We start from the raw sequence: 17301 nt of genomic DNA on the forward strand, positions 1-17301 counted from the left end.
TTAAGTGGAAAAATGTGATTGTGAAGTTAGAAGAAGCTAACAGAGCAAATCAGAGGTAGGGTAGTTCCTGAAGTTATTTTAGGATTTTGATATTGTATTAATGACTCAATTTTTAATGACTCATTTGCAAGTTAAGAAACTTTCTAGTTCTGATGCTATTTAAGACGAGTCTGTATAGTACAAATTTCAAGGTGATAAAGCTACAGATGGTTGGCATCTGTTACCACTTTTTTATACAGTGAGATATGCTAATTTTAATATTAATATCCCCTAGACAAATGACTGGTCTAATTATCCTACTCATTCTGATCTGCAGCCTCTCTCATCATGGGACCTTCCCTTTAAAATGTCTTAGCTGCTATATTTTATAATGAAACTTATCTGCATGTAGTACGTATATGCAGGCCATTTATTTTGTTTCCTGCCTTGTCTCTGGTTTCCAGAAAACTGAAAGACAGATGCTGGAACACGCACTGTATCTTTATATACTCAGTTTAGAATTTTGTCGTTGATTTTAACAGAGCAGGGATGTGCCTTTCAACATTAATACTTTGGACAATGAGAAAGGAAGGGTTAAGTCTCTCTGGATAGTAGGCTAGTTTTAGTTTATCTTAGTTTATCTCAGTGCTTAGTATTACTTAGAGAACAACATACCTGCTGTCTAGGTCAGAAAAAACTTCTTGGGACATGTAAATTCCAAATGAAAGTGAGAAGCCCAGCTAGGACATTTTCATTAATGAGAGTTTCCTGGAGCCATTTAGTCTTGTATTTAAGGGTGTGTTGGTTATTTATGGCAGAGAAAAGGAACGGATATGTCGATGTTCTGGAACTTTTCCTTTGTGCATTGTTTCCCATTTCACAGTTGTATTTGGCACCCACTTTCCTCCAGCCAATAAAGAGTATTAAAGAACTTCCTTTGCTGAGAAGTTGTGCATACATTTTACAAACCATACAGTTTAACCAGAAGTGTGAGACGTAGTACTTCTACCAGCATTTACAAACACCAGAGACTGTAAATATATAATATTGCCAGCAAAGGTCTGCCAATGATTCTTTTTATGGGCTATCTATTCCTGTTTTCTTAAAAAAAATTATTATATAATACAACCAACAAAGCAAATTTGGGTCCACAATGTATTCAGGAAAGCCAATAACAAAACTCACACTGGATGTGATAAGAGCAGGAGTAGCCTCTGTTCATGCCAAGAATAACCTCGAGTACTGTGGATAGTGCATGTGTTTTGGTGCACTCACAAAGCAACAGCTCTTTCCTATGAGGTCTCAGTGGAAGCATCCCTGTGTTGTCAAGCTGGCGCAGAGCTATTCTTGGAAATGAGTACACTGACCCTAGAGAAATAAACTCTTTGTAATTAATATTTTTCAAATACAGAGAATTTTCTTCATCATTAGGGACCTATGCCTGTAAACCCAGTGACATGTTGGCAATATATTGCTAAAGGGCTTCAAAAAATTCCCTGGTCTGCAGGAAAACCGTACGGTCTATTGTGGGTTTTGTGTTTGCAGGGAGAAGTGATGAAGGACTTTGATCTACTGACCTGCACTAACTTAGATAGTGCCATGATTTTAAAAAGAAATGGAAAGAAAAACACTACTTGCCAAAAACAATTAAATTGAAGGCACTTGTATTCCTTTCACTGGAAAAAATTCTGCCTTGGATGACTGAAAAATACATGGTTTGGCAATACTGGATTCACTACCTGTAATAAGACTCTTATGATTGGCAGTGAAGGTAAAGCTTCTCCCATGCAGTACAGAGACACTAGCAGGTGGATCTCATTGCCACACACTGCCAAGTGTCAAGATTGTTGTGTCCAAGTGGTCTGACCAGGGTCATCTGTGCATAGGACAGAGGACAAGGGGCACCAACTGTTGAGTCCTCACTAAGTATGTTGCGTCTGTCTTGACTGGCGACGACAAACAATTTTTTCGAACAGGTCTTTTGTATCTTCCCGAGTCAAGCAGTTGTTACGCAATGATTTTGCCTCAAACCCTTGTTTGCTTTATCCTCCAGGACCTTTTGAAAAGTTTCTGCCCATTGCCTTATTACCTCATTCTGCCACCTTTATGGCTACTGTCTGTCTTTCTCTTGGGAAGATGTTATCTGAGCCCGTGTTATCAGACCATGGTTTTGGAGGTGACGAGTTGCCTGTGCTATGGCTTTATCAGAGCAAGGGGACTGAACTTTTGGTCTTGTCTTCTGGTCTTGATGTAAACAACACACTCCTCACCGTTCCTTGATTTGACTGCTGTCATTCATGTCCATCACATCCATTAATGCTCATTCTTTCCACCTTGCTCTAGTGTGTCTTCTGATACTTCCATAAGCAGGCATTTCCATTTGTACTTCATTCAGATGAGTCTTAATGCTTCAGTTACAAATGTCTACAGTGGCTACAGTGAACTAATGCCTGAGAAGAGACCTGCTGCTGAAGTTGCACTGCTAAAACAACCCACCTGCTGTAAACTGATTAACAGTTGCAGGCCTGCTTCCCAATCTAAGCATTTGTCCATCCTGCAGTTGATTATACTGGCAGTGTAAAGTTCAGCACATGCTTAATCATCATGTTGGATGTGTCCCATTGCTGAGTCCCATACAGTAGCATGAGAGGTCAGTCTTCAGGTCAGTGAAATAAGATGCTGCATAGTTTCTGGAAAGAAATGAAGCTAAATATAAATTTCTGAAGAAACACCAACAAATGGTAACAATCTTACTAACTGTGGAAGGGTTGGTGGAACCAGTCCTAGAACTAGGTCTGATTTATGGATATGAATTTGAAGAGCCTTACTTTGCGCAGTAGTGGAAGGGCCTAATTACATCATGAAAAAGAGGATTTATGAGAGTCAGAAGCTAGTTCAGATTTGTAATAGCCAGAGAAGCATGGAAATCTGCAAATAAAAGATACTGAGAACATCTCAGACATTCATATACTCTTAATATGTTAACATCAGTGTATCCCATTCAGACACCCTGCCTTGCTCTGTGCAACTTTCAACTATGTTCCTACTTAGCAATTCTTGTCACTGTGGTGTTGGCCCTGTTTCAAATGCAGTGCTATTCCCGTCAGTCATACCTTTCTGCTCACCAATTTATGAGCTATATATTGCCATGCTTTCTTTATTTCTATGAGATCCCACAAAGAAATGTCCCCTGTACTATAAAGCCTAGTAAGTTGATGCTTCAGATTTTCTGTGCTTCAGTCCCTGGCCTGAACATGTCTGATGAATGTCAGATGAATTTGAAGCACCCTAAGCTGTTACGAACTTCACATGCACTCCAGAGCTGATCTCTACATCAACAGGAGCCATTTGACCAGAATTCATGTAACTCAGCTGAGCTGCCAGTTTCAGTGAGTCCTGAATAAGTGGCTAGAATTTTCAAAATTCTTCCTGCATAAAGTTTTCAGGGAGCAACACTCTCTCCCCCCGCTGAACAATATCCAGGGAAAGAAATAAGCCTTCTCCCATACTACCCTTGGGCTGAGCTGTAAGCTCACTCACTGCTTGGAACCAAATTTCTATGCATCAGCATGAAAGTAGCAAGACAAAGACAGCTCAGCCAGAAAGGAGGTGGAGATATGTAACAAACACTTTTCAGGCGCGTATGAAGTTCTATATTTACATGGTTCATGGCATTCCTCCTGTCATTCTTTCCATGTAATTTTTCAGGTGTGGGTTTCAACACTGCTTAATACAGTGCGTCAGAGATTGGGATATTATAGTATTAAACAATGTGCAAATAAGATACCTAAAGGTGTGGCCTTGGAGGATACAATGGCAAAATCCATTTATTAGAAGCAACTTTATCCTTTCTGGGCCTGACTTTAGAAACATTATTGTTTGGTGTGTTTCAGTCACCCTGGTTAACTACAGTTGTCTTGCACAATAATAAAAGGTCTGCATTTGTACATAAACAGAAATTCTAACTCTACTGAAGAAGATAATCCCAGCATATTTGGAAGTCAGGTTGAAAGCTGTTTTTATAAAAGCGATCATTTGCATTAGGTTAAATATTGTGGCAAATTCTGTACCCATTCCAGGAGTTTCTATCAAGATGGACCTAGTTTTGTCCTCTGTTGTGTTTTTATTTTTATACAAAAACATCCCTACCAATGACGTACAATCCTAACCTAGTACCGACTTAATTACATATCTGCATACATCCTCACATCCTCCTTTCTGGAGTAACAAGCACCTTTGCTTTCACTAGTTTGCAGATTGCAATCTCGATCTGCCTCTGCACATCCTTAGTAAAGCCAAAGGAGCTGCCCACCCAGGGAATGATTTGTTGTGGCATCAGGGCTGTAAGATTAAGCTTCTTCAGGCAGAAAACTATTTTCTGTAAAACACGTCTTAGAACATGTGTGGACAGCACTGGAGACACCAGAAATGTACATAAGCGCTGAAAATTGTGTGACTGAGCATGCTCTGTCTTGCTCCCCATCTTTGACAAGCTGGATGTCTAGGCAACTTCTTTCACCACTTGGGTCACCTGAGATGCAGAGAACAACCATCCCTGTGTCATAGAACCCCATTTGTCAGTATGGAGATAAAACTGATTCACATTCACACTTGGCTCTGTTCAGTGCTCCCTGCTCTGAAGCATAGCTCACCAGGGAAGCTGCAAAGCACGTTCTTGAGACAGATACTGTGAGTGCATGAGGCACAGGCTGAGTTAACACATGTATTGGCCTAGATCACGGTTTGGCAGGTACTTTTTCTGCCAGCAGTATGAACTTGAGCACCCGTTGTGTCGCTTCTTCTATGATCCTCTACTGCATTGTGTTAGCATAAATCTTTGCACACATCCACACAGTAAGACAGATCAAGGAAACAATTCCTTTTTTTTTTTTTTTTTTTAATTAATCTCCCCTCAAGGTATTTTTTAACTGAATAGTTCCCCTGCTGTGAATTACACTGAACACGGACATCAAGCCACTGGAAGGCTGGTAGGAGGTAGGAATAAACAGGAATAAACAGCCAAGGGCAAAGGTTGAAGGGCTATAGGGCTGGAATAAACAGCCAAGGGCAAAAGTTGAAGGAGCAGTCCTGCTGCGTGTCAAACCACAGTCCTGGGCTCTAGGCTGTCCTTAGTCTGGGAGAGGTGGTGAGTTCAGTCTTCAGCTATGTGCCTTAGCCACTAGACTGGAGTATTTCTGGCATGGTCAGGGACACAAGCAGACTCACAATAGCAAGGATGGACTGACAGTAGGAACCTGAGGAAAACAGGGAACTTGCCTTCTGTCCATTGTCTGAAGCAACATAGTGACAGTTGAGGGAGCAGAGCTGTATCCCTAATTGCAAAGATCATCTGGACTCTGCTCTTTGTGAGCCCAAATCTCAGCACGAGAGCAATACTCATCCTCCACAAACCTCTATAACCAAGTCATTTGGGTACCCACTGGAACATGGAAGCTACCTTGCCTGGGAGGAGTACCTGGCTTTCAGTAGAACATACATCCAGGAAGCCTTTACTAGGCTCCTAATTCCAGTTGTAGAGGTACTTAAGTGAAGCCTCAGTAAAGGTGTTTGGTTTTGGCATGCTGGCTGCTGCAAGCTCCAAGTGCTGAATGCCTCTTCAGCCTGTACCTGTTCTCTGTTTTATGCATGACGCTGCTGTGGAATGGAGCCTGGAGCTAAACATGGGTAAGTTACAGGCACTGCAGCACTCAGCATTTTAATGTTCCTCAAACTTTGGTTAGGCTGCTAGTTCTCCTCATTTAAAGGAAAATCGAGAACTCAAAAAACCAAAGCCCAAACACACTCTTTGCTGAACCTAAAATATATAATCACAAATCCATACAGGCATCTGGTGAAGAGGGGAAAAGGCTCACAGGAAGCAACCTGCTGAGCACAGGGCACTTGTTCTAGCCAAAAGGAAATTCCTTTTGTCTCATTTCTTTTCTCAGTTTTGCTTTACTACACAGCTCTGTAAGCTGAGGTTTTGTTGTCTCCCCTCTTTTGATATCCACCGACGGGCAGCAATTCCGCCATGCCTTGTTCCAGACCCCTGGCCTTACATGTAGTCTTCCTCATGCCTGTCATTAGCAAGACTGATGCCAAGGAAGACTCTCTGAAAGTCTTGACCTTAAGATGTAGAATTTACACACTGTGTGAAGTCACATTTAGATGGAGTCTCTCCTGGCTTTGGAGATGATGGCACTAACATCAATCTTTTGTTACATCTTGTGCTACCTATTCACAATCCTCAGGCCTCCCCAGCTGGCATCTGTGGCCTGAAGCCCTCTCTTGGATTTAAACACCAGAGAATTTTCTCTCTCTGAAGTCACACGGCAGAAACAACAGATGCCATCGTATGTCGGTGAAAATATCACCTCCAACTACAGAGGTGGTTAAAGGCTTGTTTGGAAAGTGGAAGAGCTTGGGTGCAATGGGCAAGGGTGCTCCAGAGGATGTTTCCCATATCCACAGGGTGCTCTGACCACCTCATTAGGCTAGAGGGCACTGTCCACTCTGCTTTTGAAGCATGGACATCCCTTGAAAAACAGAAATGAAGTTATAGAGGCAGAAAAGGCTGGAGCAGAAGTGAAGGTGATTGTGCAAACAGTAGTGCCTGGGTAGGAAGGGGGAAGTGCAAACTTCTGGTCCCCGCTCCAGGGCATGCATTTTTTGTGTATTCAGGTGCGAAAGCCATGTATTTTTCACACAGAACAGTTAGGCTTGCTGAACTAAGGAAGTTGGGAAGAAAGTTGTATTTACCCATGACTGTCACACTATGATTCACCCTGTCCCTTATTACAGGCAGCAACCTTGACCCATCTTGTGCAATCCTACCACTTTCCCGGACTTCAGAGGAACACAACTCTTTGTGTTGAGCTATTCCAGAATGGCCTGATTGCTCCCACAGAGAAACCCGCACAAGAGAGCCTCGACAGAAAGACTTGCTGAAGTTTCCACTCCTTCTACAGTTTAACATAAGCTGTGCCAGTAACAGGTTTTTCTTTAGGGTCCAAGTGGTAACAACTTCCCCCAAACCTTCCACATCTGGAGGAGGCAGGAGCTGCAGTAGCCATTGGTATGTGCCAACTAAAGCTCAGCAGCAGTAAGAAAAGGTGACTCTCAGGAAGAAAGGGCCGATCATACTGTTTCGAGCTGGGAGTACAGAGCAGCACTGTCCTGCAGTGATACCAAAGCAGGTGTCTCACTGCTTCCATGCCCACAACTCCAGAATTAGGAGACAAGCTTATATGCTCCACAGATGACAGTGGTTGCATAAATCATTGCTTTTTTGGCAAGAAGTGGTTGCCAGGAAGACTGCAGGCTGGCTGTTATTATTGCACATGGATGTGAAGTCTGTGCTGGTAGTGCAGCTGGCTCTGGCTCCGGAAAGAGGGAGTGTACCAAAGGCTTCGGGGAGAATTTGTACCAGTTCACCTGTGGGATGGGTTCCCACAGCTGGCAAGAAGAAGAACAAGAATAAGGTCTGCTTCAAATAGGAACCACTCAGCACAGTCTCAGACTGACCCAGAAACAAGCATTTCAGAAGAGAAAGTTTGAGGGACAGTGTAACCTCAAACACCAAAAGATGTCTTTCTACAGTTCTGCAAATGCTCTTGCCTCTCTCTCTCTCCTTGTTTTGGTTGGGTTTTTTCCTTTTTGTTCTTTCTTCCCCCTCCTATTGCTCTTTCCTTTTATTATCCTGAAGCTGGTTAAAGGGCTACTCCTATACTTTTGTATAGAGGGCTACCCTCTGTGGCCCCAAGTGTCATAGAAATTTCCAGAGAGCTAGCCCTCATTTCATGCTGCAGCAGTCACTGACCAAATGTGATGCTATTCCTACCTTTTGAGATAAAATACAAGCTGCAGAACCAACACACTAAATATCCTCCCAGAGATGCCTTAAATTTTCTCCTTTAATTGCAGCGCTGTACAGAGAAATAACTTTCACAGGAAATTTCTGTACTGGAAAAAAATGGGAAGCATGGGACTCTAAAGATTAGAGAGGAAAGGTTATCTTTGTGTTTAGCTAGTCATTTGCAGCTTCCAGCAGTTGGAAAGATAAAGCTATGTGACTGTTAAATTTTATTAAGGGACATAAACCAGCTCCATATTTATTAGCATGAATGTTTAATATCAAACCTGGCTAAACAAAGTGAGTATGAAACCCTTGTCTTTGATGTATGCAGGAGCAGATCAAGTCTCTGCAAACCTTTGCTGTCAGTTCTAGTGAGAAAAGAATTGAACTCTCTACTATATGACCTATGCCCTCAGAAAGCTTTTCCTGAAAAAGATGAATGCAACACAGAGGATGACTTTAGTGACATTATCATTAGAAAGATTGATACTTTACCACTATGACTCATTCTTCCCCCATAATTTTATTCCTAAAAGCCAATTAATGATGTTTAAAAGATGTGTGTTAATGCTTGCTCTTGCAAACAAATGTAATTAACACATAATCTGTGATTTTGCAATTTTACTTTTGAAATTAACACAACACTGAATAATCTTTACAAGTTCCAAGATCAACACATTTTGCTTTTCCTTGAGGAAGAATTTTATGCATGAAATCCTCTTTTTTTAGGCAAAAGAGAAAAAACATTGGGCAGCTCCTAAATAACCTTAATACATTAGTATTAATTGCTGACCAATCTGTGTACAATCACTATCTAAATTGCACATGTTACTTTAATGACAAAAGTTAGCTTTCCTTTAGTTCCAGGCTGGTACATTTTCTGTATTCTTTTGCTTTATTATTATTGAAGTATTCCGTTTGGTTTTACAAAACTCAGAAAGAGAGGCAACAATTAACTCTATCAAGGCAATATATTCCACAAAATGTTACCTTTCCAGTCTATGTTTTTTCTGATGTTCAAAATCTCCTATTTGAGCCTAATCTGTTCAGAAGAATGAATCTATAGCATCTGAAATAATCCAAAATTACTTAGATAATGAAGAATCTGTGATATTCCAGATGAGCAGAAGAGGACCTCCATTACACTATTTTTGTATGGCTCATTCATCCAGCAAAACCTGAGGTGTTGATGGCTTGTGAAAAGCAAGAGAAGATGTGCAGATCCAGACCTAGAGAAAAGAAAGCGTGTAGAGCTGCCTTAAGTATCAGCAATCTCTGTCTCCCCAGTGCTCTTTGGAGTGTGATCCTATTGAAATGATTTTGATGACAAGAGCTTGGAATCTCTACAAAGCACATCTTTTGGCGCTGATCTCACAGGTTTGCAAAAGACATATAAAAGGCTGTGTTCTTCATTTCCAGGTGAAGTCACAGGACAGTCTTAAGGTGCTCCAGTATCCTTAAAAGACATTTATCCAGTTTCCCACCACTTCCAAACAGCAGAACTGAAACCAAAAAATGTCCAGGGAAAGTGTGAGTCTACTGTTATTTTGTAAAAAAAGCAGCAGAAAGTGATTTCAACTAAGATATGTTTTCCCTGCCCCAAAGGTTTGTTAGGAGGACTCTTCTGGTATATATTTGTGAAGGTCTGTATAGCCAACAGACAAAGAAATGAGCAGGAAGAGAAAGTAGCATGGAAATACCAGATGTCACTGCTGAAGCACTTGCCACAAGCACCTGAGAAAGTTAGATGAGAGCTCCTGTGAGTGCTGGCTGAAAGAAACAGGGAATTACGAGCAGTGGAAGAAACTCCAGCTCTTAGAGTCTGGCATATCCAGGGATACAGGCTTACTAGGTTCTTTGCAAGTAAACTGGAATACATCACAAAAGGTCTGAGTCTGTCACTGCCGCCTTCTCTGAATGGGAATCATCTACAATAGCCTGCATTTTGTTAGTTGCTCAAATGAGGGGGGCAGGAGAAGCAATATTGCTTGGAAGGCTCATACAAAACTACCCAAAATTATAGGATACACACATCTTAGAAATATCCTAGATACAAAGTATAACAACTGAATACTGAACAGTTGCTCAATGTCCAAAGTGATGTTTCACTTTTATCCTGAATAGTTACTACTGCAACCTAAACAGCAGGCAACAAACCTGAAAACTTAAATAAACAGAGTCCAGCCTTCATCTACAAATAAGTCTTGCATAAGTACACAGATCTGAAGAGGTTTGGTATTTTTTTTATTCTTCACTCAAACAATTTAGAAGTGTCAGTGTATATGGCATGAGAAATAATTTTCACAGGCAATTTCTGTATTGGAAACTAATGGAAAGCATGGGGCTCTAGTGGTTAAGGGGAAAAGGTGGAGGATTACTCTGAGGACAATGGACAGGGCTTTGCAAACCCAGTGGTTCCCAAATTTTGGCATAAAATATTGCTGTGTTTTTGCCACTGAGCGTAGCCCAACAGGCATAGTCACTGTAAAGACAAGGACATGAATTTTAAAGGTGATGGGCACCCACCATTCATATTCGTTTCTGCAAACACAAACCAACAGTTCTGAGTTGAGGTCCTCCCTCTGAAATAATGTGGAAATGCTTGCACAAGAAAACCAAGTGAGAAGAAACAGATAGGGAACAAAAGAGGGGCAAATACACCCAAAGTCCCCTGTCACCAACTTCTGAATACAACCACTTTCGTATTAGAATAAGGGAAATGTACTTCTAAATAGTTAAAAAAAATTAACTTCCATATTCTGTTACAGAAACTGTGCAGATCTTGATGTGCCTCTGGAAATGTCAGTGAAGAATGAGGGCTAAAAATCCTTTATAAGAATGACCTGAGGTGCTTTGGTCAGTTAAAACTTTTTCAGCAATAATCACACTCTTTACATTTTCTGTTTGTGAATTTTTAAGAACACATTACTATTGACTTCTCCTGAGAGACATAATTTGATCATGATAGACTTGAGCTTTCAGCATTCAGTGATGCCCATATGCTTTTCATTGGAGTCAAGAAAAGAATTACGCTGGTGGTTTTCACAGATGAAGGCTTAGAATAAGATAGGAAGTTTTGAATCATTTTAGATTTAATGACAGACAGATGCCAGCTTGAATATCTGAAAAGCCACATGTGGAGGTAAAAGATGAACTGTGGCCTTGTAAAGATACTCATATTATACATGAAGATTATCAGCGAGATTGTTATGGTCAAAGGTTTATTACATGATGTTTATGCTATTTCTTTCCTTTAAAAAGTAGACAGAAGTGTAGACCATATTTTGTAAAAGCCTATCAACTCACATAGACATCACTATGATGACATGACCCTGAAATTCTAAAGGGGTGAAAAACCTTTTCTGAAGTCCAAAATCTTAAGTTGTTCAAAGTTCATTTGTTTGAGAGGTGATGCCTGCAGCAACAGATGTAATGCAGAGGGAACCTCCTGAGGAAGCCTGAGTACATTCAAAAGCTTCCGAATTATTCCAGTAAAAGTCTCTGTACAGAAAGTTCCAGCTCACTTCTTGTTTACTTGGTTAGCTGCTGTAGAACAGTCACATAGGATTTCCCTAACAAATCACATGTTCTCGAATTGCAGCATCCTTGAGCCAAATGCATAGAAAACCTTGGGTAACCTTTCCTTCCTCAATATACACAGGGAGAAATAATCTGTTTTCAACATTTTTGGCCCCTGCATTACGTAGATCATAGCCAAATAATGACCTATTTCAGCATATTTCCTCCTGTACTCTAAATAGCATCTGTATCATTTTCTGTCAGTCTTACACTTAACACACAGTACTTTGTAAGCAAGAGGGTCATACATGTAGTAACATTATATGAGTGTAGGTTTACAATTGTGAATATTAGTTTACAGGAAACTAGCCTGTTCCAGGTGCTGTGAGCTATTTTACCATGCCTACTGAGATAAACAGACCTGAGGGTAGAAGAGGCTTTGAACCAGTTTTTGGAAAGCCTGGTTTCCATTATCTGCTTCTTTCTTAGGTGCTTCAAAGTCACACATTGCCTCGCCCTTGAGCATTTGGCTTTCATTACAATTCTCTGAGCTCTGAGTGCAGGGAACTGCCTGAGGTCAGTGTTCTCATTGCAAAAGATGCCTAAAGATAGCCAATACAAAACATTAATGACACAGATTTGTCCACATTCCTACTAAAATGGGGGGAGATGATAAGAATGACATTTTAAATGTGTTGAGTACTTGTCAAGAGAAGGGGAGGTCTGAATTCTAACCCCTGCTCCAAGGACTGTGTATGCACTGAATCTAGTTACTGTTTCTCATAAATAGCCCTTTAAGCAGGACCAGAACCCAGGTTTCCATTAGTCCATGAAAGTGCCTCAATTACTGCATTAAGAATTCAGGGTCCTGCTGTCTTTTTGCTGCTTGACGAGACTGGAAGTCTTTCTGTAGAGTGACTTGGTTTTCACAGAAGGGGTGAAAAAGACACCTATTGCCCCTGTCACTCACACCGCTTGAAGAATTACCTGCCTTGTGTATGCAGTTTCCTTGAGCCAAATGTGTAGGACACTTCAGGTAACTATTTCATTTTCAGTCTACACAAGAAAGAGATGCCCTTGTACTTTTAAGTACCTATGGCATTGAAAATATAATATATACTCTGAATTATCCCAATAAAAAATGCTGAAACATAAGTTCTAATTCACACTGTCTTGGTGAGTTATTGAGAAAAATTTATACAGGCTTTCCACTTATTAAGTAATATCTGTGAAAGATTTTCATTCCCCTTGTGAGGAGAGTGGATAGTGCCTTCATGACTCAGGCAAATAGGTGAGAATATGATGAGAATTTCCACTGATGTTTCTTTTAGGGGCACCAGATTTTTTGTGACACAGTTTATTAATTTTCATCGCTGTCATCATCACAAACTTCTGTTCACATCACATGTAAAGCAAAACCTGCTTAAATGTAATTTTATTTTCTTAAGGAGACTATTGTAATAGTGGGTTTTTTTCTTCACTTAATGCAGAGTAACTCAGAAAATATTTTGTGTTTATGATGGCTTCCTCTCCAGTCTGCTCCCACAGAAGGCAATAAAAATCTTTGTGTTGACATCACATTGTTACTGATAGAATATGTCTTTAAGAATAGCAACAGTTCTCTTCAGGATTTCATGTTAGTACTAAAGGCTTTGTTCAGATCCTTGTCATGGAAAAGCTCCCTTTTGAATTCAGTGAGCTTTGGATAAGCTGCTTCGACTCTGAGGCCAGAAATTTTTCTTCACTAACACGGATTCATTAATTTCGGTAACTACCAGCAAAGTAGGCATGATGTGTTCTCAGTAGATAAGAAAAGTTGCACAAAGAGAAATTTTAGTGATTTATTGAAGATGACAGTCTAGATGACAAGCCTGTGGCCACACTAGAGCTCAGAGTCTGGCCAACACTAGGCACCTAATTTTTAGGAAATGAATAAAGTTGTATCTCCTCCATCATACTGTATCTTGAAATCCATCCAGGAGAGAAGCTCTGAACTATAAAAGCAACTGTGCTGAAAAATATTCCTTCTCTTCAACTAATACTTTGCAGGCCAGGCCCGTAGTTCAAACACCCATTTCTAGGGTGACATATGTGCAAATTTTCAGTAGTATGTGTCCTTCCCACATTTGTTATGATTGCAGCACTGAAGAGTTCATGTCTTCAGTAACTTTTTCATTTTTGCAAAGCACAAACTTTGCAAAAACACACCATTTTGTTTAAAGGTTGTGTTTAGTTCCCCTAAACCAACAGAAATTAAAGGTTTTGGAAACCATGTCAAGCTTACTGTATAGACTGTGCACAAACTTTGTGGTTACTTTTGCCGCTCCAGTGACTCACCCTGAGTTGTTTTTGTATTCTTAAAATATAGATTTGGCTTCAAATTCAGTTCATCTTGTATGGTCACATTTGCTGTAGTCTGTCTTCAAATCTGGATGACAATTGTAAAATAATTTCTCTTCTCTCTGTGCCACCGACTCTTCCCAGGTAAGTCATTAGTGTACCTTTTATTTCTGTTTTCAATTGTACATAAAACTTAGAAGAAAACTGCTAGTTAAAAATAATTCTGTTGTAAAATCACTTAGAGGAGGTAAATACCCTTCTCTCAATTTCCAAGCCCAAAGGTGATGCTTTCTTCATGGTTCCATGAAATCACACAGAATAAAGAGTTTGGGAATCACCGGTGGTTAGCTGCGTCGGAGTGGACAAGGACAGCTTACACACACCTGCTTTAGATACACTGGGAAGCATCCTCAAGCATGAGCATCCAAAACTTAGACATGGTCTTCAAGGAAAAAAACCCAAACATTTGTCCTGATTTCAGGAATGTGGCTTCATTGTATTAGGAAAACTACAATGTAACTGCTTCTATAATAGTTCAAATTGCTACAGAGGTATCATTTGGCTCCAGGTATAATGTTTTAGATGCAAGAACTGGGAGCATTATTATTCACTACTGTGTATTTCAGGGCAGCAATAGGTACATTTTCAAATACTTAAGCAAAAAGATAGAGTTTCCAGAAAATAAGTGGGAAGGATTTTTCTTTCATAATGGCAATTAAATCTGTCTTGAAATCCACAGCCTGCTTGATCATTCTGGGCAGATTAGCTCCTCACGCAGTTTCTGCAGCATATTACAAATGAGCAGTAAGCTACATCTCAATTTTTGTTATTGCTTTCAATATTGTGTGTGGCCAGCCCAGCAGTGCAGTGTGCATTATAAGCACCTACATCACAGTTCCCTTTCACCACAGAGGCCCTGGCAGCAGCAGCAGCTGGACATTCCCCACACCTTTTTGGACTCAGGGAATATGTTCAGACTTCTGTTCAATCTGAAGTAGTACCTCTTAAAATATGAGGTTCATCTTTTGTTTATTTTGAGATCTATATAAGTAAACTCAGGAATTATGTGAATGGTGATATGGCTTACAATTTGGTTTGCTCACCATTTGGCAGACCATAATCGCAATGTACTTTGTCTGTTATATAGCTGCCTCTTACTGCATGTGGCTACGCCTGCAAAGCACAAGCCTCTGCTGGTGGTCCACTTCATTCCCACATACTTGCTTCCTTTCCCCCTTCATGGTTTTAGAGATCATCATGACTAATGGCTCCTCAATTTGCCCCAAACTCCTTCTGTAAGGGCATGTTTTTTGTGTAGCTGGTCACGCATATTAAGAGCATCGTTTCAACTTACTGTTTCCACTTTGCTTCATTTTGGTTGACCAGCCTCAAGCAGCAATGGAAGGACTTTCCACAGATGCTTCTTGGTCTGTCTTGTGTCATTCTAACCACACACTTTGCCCACTGAAGCTATGGGGATTAAATCACTATTCATGTTCTTTATTGACACCACCCTCCCATCATTTCTAATTAAATCTTACCCACACATCCTGGAGCAGTATTTTATTTCTGAAGATATTTAGTTTCTTTCTTTGTCTTTTTAGTAAGTGACCAGGTGTCACTTCTATGTAAAACAAAATACATTAAAATGGTCTGGTATATCCTAAACTCTGGTCTTCTGATTTTAAAATAAAAGAACACACATTCCTACTCCATTTACCTCCTCAGATTGGCATTAATATCACTGTTCTCTGATACTCTGTCAATGCTCTGAGGTACTTCAGCTACCAAAGTTTTGGTATCTACAGTTATTAGCTACTAGAGAAGCTTGTCAAAAATCCTCTTGTCAGATTAAAGCCAATAGTTGGTTTTATCTTTATTTATCTCAAGTCCCATTTTTCTTTCTACTTTCTTGAAGTCTCCAATTATCCTTTGTATCATATTTTCTTTCTTCTGGAGGCACCGAAATTATTAGTAACATCAGAAGGACTGGTGAAGATCATCTAATTTCACTCCCTCCAACAAATTTTATAATTGTGCCATGACTCCAAGGACACCTTAAGAAGACATGAAGGAGTCAATCTTTCTGTCTACTCCCACTCATATTTTCCAGAAACCACATTGCTATTCAGCTGTTATCTCTTATGTGTAAGGGATGAGTATTTAAAATGTCACAAATGGGAATTTATAAACTGTAATGGGCAGAAAGTTTTGTGATACTTATTACTGTCTATTTAAAAACTTTTTAAAAAATGCTGGAGAAACACTGTTTTCAGTCCAACAAAGTCAGTTTGCATCGTCTTTAAGCTATCGTATCCCACCATCCCCCAAAGTCCCTTCCATCATCTCTCTGGTTTCAATAATTCAGTTCTAAAATTCCCAAAATTTTGTTTTTTGTTGTTGCTGAGAGTTCAAACTGCCTCTTAAATTTCTTATAAATTTATCTTCTACAAACAGCTCAGCTATCTGTAACATGTCTATACTAAGAAAGTCATTAAAGAGTTCCCTCCCTCTGTCCTTAACTGCATTCTTGCGTTCTGTCCTTTATCACACTCACTTCTTGTCTCCATGTGTTGTAGCTCTCATAAAACACTCCCACATTATGTGCATTTTGCTCTTGCTCCATTTGGTCCACCAAATCATGCAAATGCTGCATGGTCCTATAATCCCTTAGGGGTTTTTTTGGCCTTATCACACTTAGCATGAGACCAGCTTGGAAGTTATATTCTCACTGTTGCATGTCTGCCTCCAGTTATGTACCCATGAGCTGTTCAATGATACCTTGTTCCTATCACTTTATGATCAGCTTTTATGCTTCCAATCTTCGGCTTGCATCTTGAGACAAAATATGCAATCTGATTACTAGGAACCATCTCTGTAGATAAATGGCTATGCCTGAGAACATTTTTATTAAGAAACTTTCTGTACTATTCAACTGTATCCTTAACTGTGACAATTCATCTCATGTCACTGTTAATTGTTACATGATAAACATTAGATCACTCTCACTGTCTTCCATATATTCCTTTTCTACTTTGGTATTGCAGTCATCCACCACTATTTTGGTACCACACTTTGCAAGATTCTTGAAAACATGTCACAATCAGCACAGAATTAATGTTTTATATTGTTAGGTATTTCTCTGCTGGGAGCACATTTATTTATTCCTGATGTACTAGAAGTTCCACGAGTTTGAGATACAGCCAGTTTGCTTGGTTTTGCCTTCAAAGCATATAAATGTTGAATATCATTTCAGTGGCTTGATAATATATCAATGGAGATATATAATCTCCTCTTCCTTGACATTCTTCCAGCACCCTTGCCACTACAATAAACAGTGATACTCCTTCCTAAGAAGCAGAGGTAACTTTGGACATCTTTCCCTCCATTTGGTGTAGCCCTTAAGGACCACCTGGGAATGATACCTCTCTTTCCATGGCCATGGAATCACTCACCATAAAGTTTATTTCCATTAAACTGTTGATTGTCTTGTCTGAGTAAACTAGCATGGATTTCATAAACTTTATTAGCAAGACTGTCACGTGCATGTCATTCTATATTTGCTGCACTATAGTTTGGAGAACTCCTGCTCTGGGTAACAACTTTCC

The sequence above is a fragment of the Gavia stellata genome, chromosome Z, assembly GCF_030936135.1.
Source record: "Gavia stellata isolate bGavSte3 chromosome Z, bGavSte3.hap2, whole genome shotgun sequence".
NCBI lineage: Eukaryota > Metazoa > Chordata > Aves > Gaviiformes > Gaviidae > Gavia > Gavia stellata.